Source organism: Abramis brama (genome assembly GCF_963993115.1).
Source record: "Abramis brama genome assembly, chromosome: 10".
NCBI lineage: Eukaryota > Metazoa > Chordata > Actinopteri > Cypriniformes > Leuciscidae > Abramis > Abramis brama.
Window position 1 is genome coordinate 40,056,397 of NC_139972.1, and position 15,416 is coordinate 40,071,812.

The window sequence follows — 15,416 nt, forward strand, 5'->3', positions numbered from 1 at the left end:
CACGCCTGTGTCTTCGGACAAGATGGCCGACTCCACGCCTGTGTCTTCGGACAAGATGGCCACCGCCGAGCCAGTGTTTCAGGACAAGATGGTCTCCGCTGAGCCGGTGTCTGTTCCTGTCCCTGTGTCTGTTCCTGTACCTGAGCCGGTGTCTGTTCCTGTCCTTGAGCCGGTGTCTGTTCCTGTCCCTGTGTCTGTTCCTGTTCCTGAGCCGGTGTCTGTTCCTGTGCCCTGGCCGCCTGAAGGGTCGTCTCCTCCCTGGCCGCCTGAAGGGTCGTCTCCTCCCTGGCCGCCTGAAGGGTCGTCTCCTCCCTGGCCGCCTGAAGGGTCGTCTCCTCCCTGGTCGCCTGAAGGGTCGTCTCCTCCCTGGTCGCCTGAAGGGTCGTCTCCTCCCTGGTCGCCTGAAGGGTCGTCTCCTCCCTGGTCGCCTGAAGGGTCGTCTCCTCCCTGGCCGCCTGCACAGCCTGCTCCGCCCTGGCCGCCTGCACAGCCTGCTCCGCCCTGGCCGCCTGCACAGCCTGCTCCGCCCTGGCCGCCTGCACAGCCTGCTCCGCCCTGGCCGCCTGCACAGCCTGCTCCGCCCTGGCCGCCTGCACAGCCTGCTCCGCCCTGGACGCCTGCACAGCCTGCTCCGCCCTGGTCGCCTGCACAGCCTGCTCCGCCCTGGCCTTCCGCCCTGCCGGAGTCTTCAGGTCCCCTTCCGCTGCATGGGCCTGGCCCTCCGTCCCGCCCCCGGGTCCGCCTCCGCTCCACCTCCCTCCTGGACACTTTTAGGAGCATCTGGAATCCGCTCCTTAAAGGGGGGGCTATGTAACGATCACCAGCTGAAGCTGCCCTTGTGAGCCACCAGAGGGCAGTCCACATCAGACTATCATATTCACTCACTAACTACATTTCCCATAACTCACTGCCCGGACTCATCATCACTTATCACTGATCACATTCACCTGTACCTCATTCACTGATTGCATTCACCTGTCTCATCCTGTTAGTCTGTCTATATATACCTTGTTCATTCATTCACTCACCGCGAAGTCTTGTTAAGTGTTACACTGCATTTCTGAGCGTTTCCCTGGTTTTCTTGTTTCTTGGTTTTTTGATATCTTGCCCTGTTCCCTGGATTACTCTCTTGCCTCTGGTCCCTGGATTACTCTCTTGCCTCTGGTCCCTGCCTGTTTTGTTTGTTTTGTTGGTTTCTTTGTTTTGACTACCTGCCTGTGTATGACCCTAGCCTGTACTTTGGATTACGCCTCTGGATTGCCCCAGCCAATAAAGCTGCATTTGGATCTCCTACTTTGTGTCTCTGAGCAGTTCGTAACAATAGCAATGTGCCGAAATGTTTTCTTTCTGGTGTCTATTTGTTTTTAACTCACATGCACTTTGCACTTTTTGCACGATGCAATTTATAAAATAAAAAAATGTTTTTGTAGACTTTTCCAGTCTTGAGTGGATCAGTGTGCGGCCAGCCACCCTTCTTGTTCATTCTTTTTTAGTACAACGCAGGTATACCATGTCATTATGTCTTATTAGTTTATCTAATAAAAGTTTGATGTTTTTCATTGTACTATTTTATTGTTGTTGTGTTTTTACATTAATTGCAATAGTGAATAAATATTAAGCATTCGTTTTGTTCCAAGAAAAAGAAAGATCAAAATAAATGATACAGATTCTGAGCGTCATTGACAAATATCTTGTCTTGTAAAATATGCGGTGTAATCGGTGTAATTTGTTAATCGGTGGGAAAATTTCCTCACTTGCACTTTGTTGTCATTGTCATTGAGGGCCACTGTCCTGCAGAGTTTAGCTCCATCCCTAATCAAAGACTAATCATCCCTGAGCAAGCTATTCAAGGCCTTCAGAGTTACAAGAAAATGACAGGTAAGTGAGTTTGATCATGGTTTGAGCTCAATTCTGCAGGGCATTGACCCACCAGTGCCAGATTTGAGGATCCCTGCACTAGGGCTTAAACACAAGGGTAACTGACCAACGCTAAAGTAAGCAAATGGTCACGGACATTGGAAATAAAAACACATGAACATTGATGATCTTTATTGGTGCACAGACTCTTGTGATAAGTAGTTTGTAAGTACTATTCTGTTAAATGGCACTAGAAGGTAGAAGGATTACCAGTATCGCAGATGAATGGTCCGGTAGTAAAAGGGGTCCGGGTGGAAACCACAATTTATTTATTTGATAATGTAATTGGTTTCTCCAAAGCTCCAACGTAGGAGGGGGTGAGCAGAAATGTTTTGTCCAGTAATGTTATATGTTGGGTTGTTTAATTAGTGTTCATTTGGGTTGATTTAGATGTTGTTGATGGTTGTATTATTGGCTAATAATTTTTTTAGTGTTTATTAGAGTGTTTGATTTTGTATGGTCATGTAGTTCATTATTTTATTTTCTCTTTTATGTTTAGTCTGTGCTCTTTGCTAGGAGACTGGTATAGTTTGGTCAAGGTGGATACCAGTTAACCCAGAGCTAGTGTGGTGTCTAGTGTCACAGATACACTAGCCTCAGCCGTCACTCCCTCATAATGCTCTCTATCTCCAGATTTCTTCTCATCATCACCTGATTCTCATCTGCACACTCATCACCACAGTATACAAGCACACACCTCAGTCACACTCAGTGTCAGGCCTATGACGTGGATACAAGACTCAACTCTCAGTGTATGACTAAGCTGAGCTTACTTCCAGCATCTTCTACTCCTTCGTCCTTCGTGATCATCTCCAGTCTCCATTCCTGCTCTCCACTTCAGCGCTTCATCTCTTCAGTCCTGTCGTGATTTCCCTCACCTGGATCTCACTATTCACTGGCCACTGAGGTGTGTGTACTCCATCTCCCCAGGCAATCTCTTGTCACAATCTCCTGGAATCCACTTGAAAGACATAAAGACTCAGTTACCGGTTACATCTTATTCCACTGTGTTTGTATCTGCATCTGATACTCACCTGTTGTCCCCTGCATATTGCAGTCAATAAACGGTTAACTTACCGTCTCTTCTCTCTCTTGAGTCTGGTTACGTTAAACCTAGCAATATAATCGGTAACACTTTAGAATACTGTTTCTTACTTACTGCATAACTAATAAGGTCAATTTACTAAGGTAATTTTGAAAATGAATAGGCCTAATTATAATTTTACTGGAGTAGTATTTTACTGGGGTATCTGTACTTTTACTCAAGTACTTGAGTACTTCATCCACCACTCCACTGCTAAACCGGGTTATTGTAGTGACCGTGTATGACTGTTCATTAGTAGTTACTTCATAGTTATTTTTCTTGAACCTTAATTAGTAGATAATTAATAGTAGTTCTTCAGGAGGTATGACAGAATTCATTAGTTATTGATTAACTAACTGATACTTAACACAATCATTAAATTCTATTACATACTGATTAGTTAACACATCTTCCTTAGAAGAATTACCTATTAGTTCTTCAATAATTCCTTATTAATTATGCAGTAAGAAAGAAACAGTATTCTTAAGTGTTACCATATAATCCTCTGATTTTTAGAGACAAAGTAGGTATTTTTGAACTTACCATATTTGTTTTTCTTATCTTTTTTTTTTTATATATATATTTTATAAGTGGAGTTGACTATAGATAGATAGATAAATGGATAGATATATATTGCTTATTAATCTGCAAGTCTTAATAACTTGATTTTTCAAACTTATTTTTGACATTGTTTTATCAGTCTCCTTAAATTCTACAGTGCTTTATACAATGCAGATTGTTTCAAAGCAGCGTCACAGTAATACACGGGTAAATAACAGAATCAATGATGCAAACTCCATCAACTATGATGCATGATGAATACTGCATCAAATTCTGCTGTAAAGCATCTCTAAAAATCAGTGCCATACAAATAGTGTGTTTTAGCCAGAAAAAATCCAGAAAATTAGAATATTACATGAAATCACACAGTAATTACACAGTGATACCATGGTCATTGAACCAGGTTTTGGTTCTTTTGGCAGTGTGGGCAGGTGCAAATCCTGCTGGAAAATGAAGCATGAAGTGCTCTGGAAATGTCCTGGTAGACGGCTACGTTGACTCTGGATTTAATAAAGCACAGTGGACCAAAGTCCTCTTTTCTGATGAGAGCAAATTTTGCATCTCATTTGGAAACCAAGGTCCCAGAGTCTGGAGGAAGAATGGAGAGGCACACAATCCAAGATGCTTGAAGTCCAGTGTGAAGTTTCCACAGTCTGTGTTGGTTTGGGGAGCCATGTCATCGGCTGGTGTTGGTCCACTGTGCTGTCCACTCAACGCAGCCGTCTACCATGGCTGGACTGGCCATTGGGCATACCGGGCATTTTCCCGGTGGGCCGACGTGCTTTTTGGGCCGATACATCTCATACTCATACATCATTTTTTTTTTTTTTTTTTTTTTAATGGCCCATAAAATTTGTACATCGGCGGCCCATTCGTTTGGTTTTGTTTTGCTTAATTGGCGGCGCTGGGTTTGTGCCGGTGTAATGCATTGGTCCAAAAAAGTCAGTGTTAGTTTTTTTTTTTTCTGACAGACCAGCACATGAAATACGTAGATCAGCAGCCCATTGGCTCTTTTCTTGATTGACACTGGGCTGGCCCAATCACAACTTTAAACGAGCAGCAGTGTCAGTGTGTATCTGTCAAAATAGTCAGCGAGATGGAGAAGAAACGCAAGGAATGTGCAGAGAAATAGCGTGAAACAATAGAAACAGGCCCTTAAAGCAGACGCTTTATGTGTCAAAATATATGTTTTCTGACCTTCATCAGCTCCAGCGGCAGATGATGATAGTGAGGAGGATCAGGAGAGAGATGAGTGAGTGTAGAGCCTGCGGTAAGCAGAACTACTTTCAAAACACTTGAGTGTAGGAACCCATAACCGAGTTACAGATTATTTCCACATCTGCATAGTTGACGATTACGCAATTCACTAGAAATCTAATGAGAGGCGTTTTTAAACCATGTTTTCCGCCAAAATAAAAGCTTGATGCAGTTTGCGTCAAAATAAAAGATCATGTGCTTATCTCTTTCAAGTATAGAAATTGGTTCAAAACTAATTATGAAAGTTCCCTTTATTTTTTAGTGCATTTGTTTTACAAAATATGGCAATTACTGTCATTGGATTAATATTATAACTATTATTATGTAGTAGGTGTAATGTAAATAGACACTGTAAATAAAAGAGGTTTGAATTTTTCTTTGTTTAATTTGCACACTGAATATGGGTTGGAGCTTTTAATTTTGAACTTTCAAAGTGCACCAGATTGATGAATTTAACATTAAAATGCACAAAATTTTCTCATGGGGGGGGGGCATGCCCCCGAACACCCCTAGAAGGACCGAGGTCCACCCACCACAGTTTTACCAAAAATCCTGTAAGAAACACTTGCATTGCTATGCCAATGCAGATTATAGCTTGTTTTAGAATTCACCACTGTGAAGTATAGTTCGACTGTAGGGTTAATAAATGTCAAATTTATTTTCTAATTTTCTGGAATTTTGATTTCATGGGTTTCATAAGCTGTAAGCCATAATCATCTAAATTATAACAAATAAAGGCTTGAAATATCTCACTTTGCATGTAATGAGTCTATATAATATATTAGTTTCATCTGTTAAGTTGAATTCTTGAAATAAATCAACTTTTTGATGATATTCTAATTTTATGACCAGCACCTGTATATATATATATAGATAGAGAGAGGAACATTCTTACCTTTTTTGTGACACAAGGTAACAAGGAACACCTGGGGAGACAATCAAGGGGAACCAATCAATAATGAAAGTACAAAGGCACTACAAATCTGGCACAGGAAACCAGAAACAAAGAAAAATCTGACAGAACTTAAAACGTAATGCATTTGAAGTTTTATTTTAAAGGGGTCCTTGATTATTATTTCACTTTTTTAACTTTAGTTAAGCCCCTTTCACACAGAGATTCCGGAAAATACACGGATAAAGTGACCCGGGATTTGACCCAGGTTCGTTTGATTTTGGTTCATTCACACTGCCAGTGATTTTGCTCTTTATGCTGGATTGTTCAGCAGAGACTTCCCACAAGAATAGTGGTTTTAGGTGTTTTTGGACATTTGCTCCCCATCAGGCTTTGAAATTAACACACTAAGACACTAAAAGATGTTTAAGTCTTAGACATGCATTTATTGTATGCCTAGGGAGTGAGAACAGGTTAAAAATATGACTTCTTTTCTCCTATCCTGTGTTCCCAGTTTACAAATACTGCTCCCCATTTTGTAGGCAAAACATGACAAGCACACAGCACCTTTAGCATTTGTTCTACTGATATTCTGTCTTTTTTTAATGATTATAGAGTGACCGCATAGAAACCAACCTGCTGAGAGGGGTAAAAAAGCACACAACAGGTTTTTGACAGGGTTGCAGTGCTCAAGATGAGCCATACGGTGGCAGCAGAGGCAATCTTCCCTGAGTTCATCTCATGCCATGAGCGTTTTTGGCTTATTAACTCACATGCAAATCAAAAGTGCCATGGATTGATTCCAGCAGTTCCTGTTTTGCAAAACTCCAGAATCCCCCTGCGGTGAATGAACTCTGGAGATGCAGTAAAATTATTAGCATATGGAAAACAAATGACTCCTGACTGATTATGTGATGAATGGCAGGACCTGTAAGCGATTGTAGTGAGATTAGTTAATTTAAGAGTGTGATAAATTAATGTGTATGTGGCATGCCTCCACCGGGCTCTGCTCACTCTCCCCGGACATTTAATCACATGCACAACCGAGAACTGCATATAAACCCCCCACTGCCACACAGTCAGTCTCCCTACAGACACTTCAGCTCTTCCCGCAGGAGCATTCCTTGCCTTTGCTGACTTCTTCTGTTGTCTTGCTTTTGTATGTGAAAAACAGTTTCAGGACGACCTACAACTTCCGCCAAGATTCTGACGTGTGCATTCGACAGAATGAGGATTTATGTTATGACGTTAATATTAATGTGTTCTTGCCTTACTGTGGGAATAATGTATTATTATTAGGGATGCACGATTTATCAGCCACCATATCGGTATATGCCAATATATGTTAATTTTAATGTTATCGTTATCGGGCTGTTAAGAAAATTTGGCCGATATATTAAAGCTGATAAATAATGGATTATTTCCGTCAGCTGAGACACTTCAGATGCGCACTGTTCAACATGATGGTTTTGAATTGCTTGAAATATAATTGGAATAACATGTGCAGCCACAAGTCTATCATATCGGCAACATAAAATTATAATGAGAACATCATTATAATTGTGTTTGGGACATGGCTTTTAATGATGAGACTTTTGTTTTTGTAATCAGGCACTCAAAAACCAATATAACGGTCATCGGCTTTCAAATATAAAGAATTATCGGTTGTCGGTATCTGCAAAACTTTGAATATCGGTGAATCCCTAGTTATTATTATTATTAAGGTAGCTAGATATAAAAGATAGAAACCGTTTTACTGTCTTTAATCTGGTCAGCTAGTCTTTATTCTGCCATGACAGGAGTTGACCTGAAGGAGAAAACCAAGCGTAGAAGACTAGCAGTCTTGTGGTAATGCCTGTGTTACGTAATGAATTGCGTCGACACATTTCCGAATGCAATAACGTGTGAAATCATAGAGGTGTTTGCCTTCCCATACTTGTATGAATTAGTATTGGGGCCTGATTATTACATGGACTGCATGAACTTTGCAGACACTGCACATGAAACAATGTTCAACCTAAATTATAAAAAGTGTGAAATATAACCTTGCTGTTCTCGTGAGTCACTCGGGACAGGCCAAATGACTCGCGGGCCCATGCCAGCATGTTTTGGGAGCCTTCGGTGGACCCGTGTGCCCAGCTGTGAGCTGCTGTCGTCCCGTGCCAGGCTCTCGATTGAAGCCTGTGGCTCCGTGTGCCAAGAATCACAACTGCTGGAATGCCTGCGCTGGAACGGCCTCTCCATTCCTCTCTGAGTGACCATAAAAGGCCGAGAGGATCGTTCAAAAGAAAGAAGGAAAAGGTTCAAAGCCATTTCTTGTGATCTAAGGTAACATGAACAAAGGTTTGACGGAGGCTCACTTCCGAACACGTCATGTCAGAGATTTAACACGGTTGGTGCTGAAGGGTCATAAAATGTGGGAATGCAGCTTTAATGAGGTGTTTTGGTCATGAGAAAGTTGGCTGAGAAGTACGATGGAGATGCATTCAAAATCCCTTTAAAGCAAATTATACATTTCTTTGAGCAGAATTTTTATTTGTCTTATTTTATGTCATTGATGTCTTTATTACTGTGAAGCTGCTTTGAAGCGATCTGTATTGTGTAAAACACTATGTAAGCTGAATTGACTTGTTTTCTTTTCAGCTTTTTGTGAGCCTATAAAAATGATCAATTAAATAAATTTAGTGCATTATTTTATTTCAGCTGCTTTCTCAAATCTTTGTGGCAGTAGGAGTGTTTTTACTGCCTTCTAAATGCATTTAAATTTATGATGTGTTTCATACTGTGATCTCTGAATTTTCAGCAGAATGAATCAAACTGACGCTGATGTTTCGTGCGATTGGCTGTTCTCTGCAGATGTCACACTTTCATTTGCACAAGCTCCAACACAAACTCTGGATCAAACTCTGAGTTGACAGAGAACGTTTAGCAAGTGATGATCCAATCCTAAGCTGAACCTGATCTAAACTGGGTTACATTTATATGGTTTACTCTGAAACTCAGACTTTGTTCTACTAGCTTCATGCAACAGGCCTCTCTGGTTCTTCTTGAGGAGAACTGACTTCATACATCCACTTAAAATCACCAAAACACCAGTTGATTCAAACACATTTGACTTAATTCAATCATTCAGTTATAAGACTTCGGACGAGAAAAGTGACATTAGTGAAGAAAAAATATTCATATCAGAATGTACAGACACTTGCTTTGATTTTTAATTTATTTATTTATTTATCTAATGCAATTGCAATGCATTTCAGGCATTGTTGAGTGTGACTGAAATGTGTGTGACTCTAGGTAAATAATAATTTTCAGACCTTTTTCATATTTCTCCAGAGTTCTGTTTTTATTTTTGCAGTCTTTGCACAATTTTGATATTGATGCGGCCAATGAATAAAGCAAATAAATGTAACCCGGTTTAGATCAGGTTCAGCGGGTTCACATCGCATGAAACACAGAGAGCGTCAGTTTGATTCATTCTGCTGAAGACTAAGAGACCATTATGAAAAACATCATGAATTCATGATGATCATGATGCGGCTGTGATGCAGATGTCAGATGTCTGCAGTTTATTCTGAAGAGACGGACAAAAGCGCCATCTGGAGGACAATATTATACAATACAATCCAAGTCAACCTGGAAAGTTGCATTCAGTGAATTGATGACTTTTTATCATGTGGTATTTGTCTTAAGCAACTGACACTGAATTAAGGTTCACATCTCACATATTAGTAAGACACGAACAGCAAACACCCAACCACATGACTGCCAATGGCCTAACTTACATGATGCTTGTTGATGGGGAGAGGAGTGCTATCAATGATTACACTTACACATTTTCCCGTGCTAATTGAAAGATACACAGACACTGAAGGAGGAAAACAAGCCATACTAGGAACCAGACTATCATAGAGACTTGGTTTTACCACCTGATAACCAGCAAGAAGCACCTAATGTCCCAGAAACACAATCAAGAGGACCGCCGGCGTCAGACGAGTTTGTCTTTCTCACTGATGTTAATTAAAGCAACGTCTGATGGTCAGGAAACAACATGCTGAATGGACATGCCGAAGTTCACAGAATCAGAACTGGGAAATGGCTGAAATTTAATGTAATTATTTATTCATGCGTTATATTAATTGGTTAGAAAATGTTTAATACTCAGTTCTGGCACTAAACCGCTTACAATGACCCGCATGTTTTGAAATCTGAAAGAAATAGATGTGATTCCAACTCAAATCAGCATGAACTCAGATCGTTAGAAATGTTTTCACAATCTACACATGATCCAAATTGTTGAAACGTCATTATTCATGTGAAGCATTGGAGTTTTTTCTCAGGTCGTAGGTGTCAGTAACAGATCCTGAATGGATCGAACAGATCTCCGTCTTCTGAATTCAAGATCTGTTACTGACACCTATGACCTGAAGAACTACAAAATACGAGAGACCAACATCACATGTTATGTTTCCACACTGTTGTTATTCTTACTGTTGCGGTATATAAATAAATAACTCCATAATCTCTTTAGGGGTTGTTAGTTTTCTTCTTCTTATTCTTATTCTTCTTCCGTTTCTGAAGTCTATGGCAGCCCATAGAACCTAGAACATAGAATGAGGAGGCAAAGTTGTTTTTAATGTTTTTGTTTGTTTAATAAATCAAATGTAAATTCATGTCCCAGTTACACTTGATGTTGTCACATTTTCCTGGTTAAATAAACATTACTTTACCTTACATAAAAAAGAGATCAAATGCAATTGTATTAGGGCTGCATGATTAATCTAAATAAAACCTCACGCGATTTGGCAAAGGCTGCAATTATGTTATGCGCAGCTTGTCAGTGAAGTACGGCTCTGTGATCGGTAGCAAATGCTTCTCCATCTGAACGCTAGAGGGCGTCTCACACACACACGCCAAATATGTCCCGCCGCAGAAGTAGACAACACACATCATTCCAGGAAATCCCTATCAGGCATTATCGCTGTAGCTGAATAAACAGAAGATTGAAATGCTTTGATAGAATTTTTAAATGTTGTCTTTTGTTGGACAAGAGGTTCATAAATTCTTCTCATGTTTGGAAAGATGTTTGGCGTGTGTTGTGGCTTTTTCAAATACACATTATAAGCGAGTCAAACTAGTTTGTTTCCATGGTTACTCATCAGTTCCCTCATTTGTATCACCTGTGTTAATTCAATCATCTTTTTTTTCATTTAGTGTATATCCCTGTGTTTTAGTTCTCATTTGTCGGTTCTCGTTAATGCTTATGTTCAGTTTGGTGTTGTTCTCTTTCGGTTAATAAAGGCTGTTCACTTTTATCTTCATCTTTGCGTCATATACACCACACTTAGCCAAAGTGTGACAGAAGAACCGACCACAAAAAGGATTATTGAGATCGCTCCTGCATTTTCCACCCTTGCCCAAAAAGATCTTTTTTTTTTGGACTATTCGTTTAATTTTTTTCGACTTGCACAGCAAACTACTTTTGATGATGAGACTTTAAAGTCTCTTTTTTGGACTGGGGCAAACTACCACCGCCCAGTAGACCTCACAGACATCAGGTTACACATGGAGGGAGGCCAATCTGAGGTGTCTGGAGAGCGTCTTCCTCCAGAGAGCTTCACCCGTCAAGCAGCCAAGCCCAGAGCCCAGCCAACCATCAACCCATCACCCCCGCAGACGGAGAGCTTTCGCCCGCCGCCGTGATGAAAGAGCCTGTGTTGACTACAGCGCCAAAGAACACCCCGGAGCCGAAGCCCGACTGCGAGTCTGACCAGGGGTGTGAGCCGGCAACAGCTCCCTCAACACTTGAGGGAGTATTGGTGGATTTGGAAACTGAAGACTAGCTGATTGATTGGGACACGGAGGTACTGCTAACCCACCCTATCCCACCCTGAATCACTTGTCTGTTCTTCATCATCTCTGTTTCAAGATAGCATTGAGACCGTTTTGTTTACCTGTTGGGAACTGGAATTACCATTATTGATCACGTCAAGTTTACCCTTGTCATCTTCACCTCTAAGCTCAGTTAGTCCTTCAGCCCAGCCTCTGCTGAATGCCTGCAGCCCTTCGTCTTGCTGTGACATGAAGCCGCAGGTCGTGCAATCACCAGCCTCGCCTGAGCGAGACGATCCTGTGGCTCCGCCTCGGCCCGTCGACCTGTCGGCTCAGCCTTGACTCCTCCCACCCTCGGCTCCACCTGAGACCGTCGACCTGTCGGCTCAGCCTTGACTCCTCCCACCCTCGGCTCCACCTGAGACCCTCGACCTGTCGGCTCAGCCTTGACAGCGCACCAAGCGTACCAAGCGTACCAAGCGTACAGCGTACCAAGACAAAATAAACACAGGGTGTGGATGTTTTCATATGAGTGCAGATGTATGGGCAAATAATAGTTCTTAGTCTCCTCCCACCCTCGGCTCCACCTGAGACCGTCGACCTGTCGGCTCAGCCTTGACTCCTCCCACCCTCGGCTCCACCTGAGACCGTCGACCTGTCGGCTCAGCCTTGACTCCTCCCACCCTCGGCTCCACCTGAGACCGTCGACCTGTCGGCTCAGCCTTGACTCCTCCCACCCTCGGCTTCACCTGAGACCCTCAACCTGTCGGCTCAGCCTTGACTCCTCCCACCCTCGGCTCCACCTGAGACCGTCGACCTGTCGGCTCAGCCTTGACTCCTCCCACCCTCGGCTTCACCTGAGACCCTCGACCTGTCGGCTCAGCCTTGACTCCTCCCACCCTCGGCTCCACCTGAGACCCTCGACCTTGCGGCTTCACCGGGTTCGCTCGTCTCACCGGCTCCCCCTTGGTCAGTCGTCACACCACTTCCGCCACGGACTTGCTTCGCTGCGCTCAGTCCCTCCACCCACAGCTACAGCGGGTTCCTCCTTCCTCCCGCTGTAACTTCTCCTGCTGGTGTCGCTGTTGGTGATTATAACAGTGATTTGTACTCTTCACATTTTGTAATGTTGCGTTGTTTTTATTTTTGTAATGATTATTTTCTCATCTATTTTAGAGAAGACACTGCCTCCTCGGAGGAAACTCCTAGCTCAGATCTCATGGTCATCTTTAGTCTCAACACTACTACCACCTGACACAGACTGTTCATTAATCAGACTGCTCTAAATGATCAGTGTTATTGTCTTTCCTCACAGAAACACACAGACCATCAGGAGAATGGATGAACTGTGTCCAAAGCTTGATGACACTCTGCGGTTTCACACTGTATTCAGGGCATCAGTGTTAGACAACATTAAGGTTCATGCTGAATCCTTGACAAAATCCATGTAACAATTCCTGTAGTATACTGAGAATTTTACATCAAGATAAATAATAGATCTTTTTAAGGAAGTAATCAAAGGAGGCAAAAATAGTTACACACACGCCCTTCGTTCAAGCACCAAAGTGTATTTACACAGCGTACCAAGACAAAATAAACACAGGGTGTGGATGTTTTCATATGAGTGCAGATGTATGGGCAAATAATAGTTCTTAGTCCATAATGTATACAAAGTTGAATCAGTCTCACCGATAAGGCAGATAATGTCCGCGAACAACTTCGTGAAGGCAGATATTGTCCGTGAGCAGCCTCGTAAAAGCAGGTAAAGTCCGCTTTAAATACTCAAAGGTGAGCCATCAACATATTACAGCCCCAAACACTAGCACACTCAAAAAAGCCCGGGGTTTTTGATACAAACATGCTAAGCGAGGTAACCCTCTGAATTTCGCGAGAGTTCCTCACAGAGTTAAAGACCCATACACATAAAATCAACATCCCATGAAGACATTACAATGACGGCATAAGGACACAATATAAATAACCTAGCCCTTATGAGGTGTAGCTACAACCATGCCAGGGGAAGTTTCAGGATCATGCAAACAAACTTCACTGGCGTGTTAACACAGATGTTCGCCTTAGGTAGCCACACGCTCTTTTACAATGTAACGCCTGAGTCACTGACTAATAAAACTGAAAACTTCCCCTTGAGGTCTGAGGATATCTGAGGTAACAGAAGAAAGGGACATGGTAAAGCTGTGTATCTGTTGAACTTAACCTGATACTGGCCAAACACACAAACGGCTGTTGAAGAGAGTAGTTAGGTGCCTCCCTGATCTGAAGATAAATCCTCGATCTGTGAATCTTAGATCCATGCAGACAGGCCTGTGGGACATCTGGAAACATATTCAGCATGATTGATTTCCAGCTCTCTTAATCGAGGGCCTATTAGTTGTGGTTATCGCTGTGTTCTTGTGCCGGTAGATTTGTTTTCCCGGTGGGTATAACCATGAATTACTGCTATGGCTGAAAAGGTTGCTGAAACACTTGTGCAGGAAGTCTGAAATATCTTAACCAGACTGATAGTGAGCAAGGGACACATTTAGCTGGCAAAGCTTGTTAAACCGCAACACAACAGCTGGGTATGAAGCAAAAATTCACATTTATTCAAGTACTAAGGCAGCTGAGTCTCAAAATAGACCACAGAGAGCAGGATTGATCATGTTTTGCCAGTATTTTGAAACGTAATTCAATAAATTCTCGTAAACTCCCTTTCGGCTGACAACTGTGGCTTTCACATGACGCCCATCTGACATCAGGAGACTTGCTGAATGATTCGGCTGTATTATCTTAAAGTCACCGTGAAATCAAAATGGACAACCGTCCGATCAATTCCCCGGGACAAAATCAAGCTGTCCACTACATTTAATCTTGTTCCAGAAGCCGTTTCATGCTCATATACGTCACAATAGGGGAGAAAAGACCTGCGCAACTGCTGTTTCATGCCGACTTATGGAAATCTAGAAAGCATTCATGGAAATCCTAAATATCACAGGATTAAAGTGCCAAATAAAATTATCCCTGAAGCAATTTATGCAATTTAACTGTTTCAGTGTGTCTTCAACATATTTTAATGTGAATAATTCTAATAAGCAATGGCATTTCCCTTTCTAAACATGTTTTGTGGAATGTTGTGGTGTTGATGATCAGTGGAAATGGCTATTATTGTCCTTCATTTAGTCTCCATGGGCCCCGTTGTTCAAAAAGTTAAATCTGGATCAGAATGATCAAGATTTGGAAATCCCATGTTTTGCTATCCAGGACCAGGTAATATATCTTAGAAAAGCAAAAAGGATCGGATCACTCCTTTCAGATTACCGAATCTGGATTAGCAGTGCTCTGAATGGGACTACATTTCACAAGGCTAATAAGAGCAAAAGGTAGAAGAGTTGATGCGAGGTCACTTTCAGTGTTTTTATTTGAAGAGAAAGAAAACAACATAAACGCACAAATAAACAATCACTTACATTTTCAATCTCCTTTAAACAATCAGACCCCTGTGGAGGCACTAAAGGGACATGGTGAGATTTAATATACATGCAATAAAGGCTGCCGTTGTTTTAAACTGCTTTTGCCTGGTTCATCTCTGATTGTGTCAATGTAGTTTATATACAGTGATTAAAGAACACTTCAAATTAAATATATTATTTTCAGATGTTTGCTGGATTACTTTATGCAGCCAAAATCACTTTTTGTACTTTACTGAAAGGCTTGTCGCCTAATGTCTACTTCTAATTTATTACTTTAGAAGTAAAGCTAATCAAGAGCGAAGTAAAAATATATATTCATCTGTGTATACTTTATCTTACATGATACAAATGTTGTATTTTTAGACCAGTTTAAAAGTTTTATTAAATTTTTGTTCCTGAAATCCGC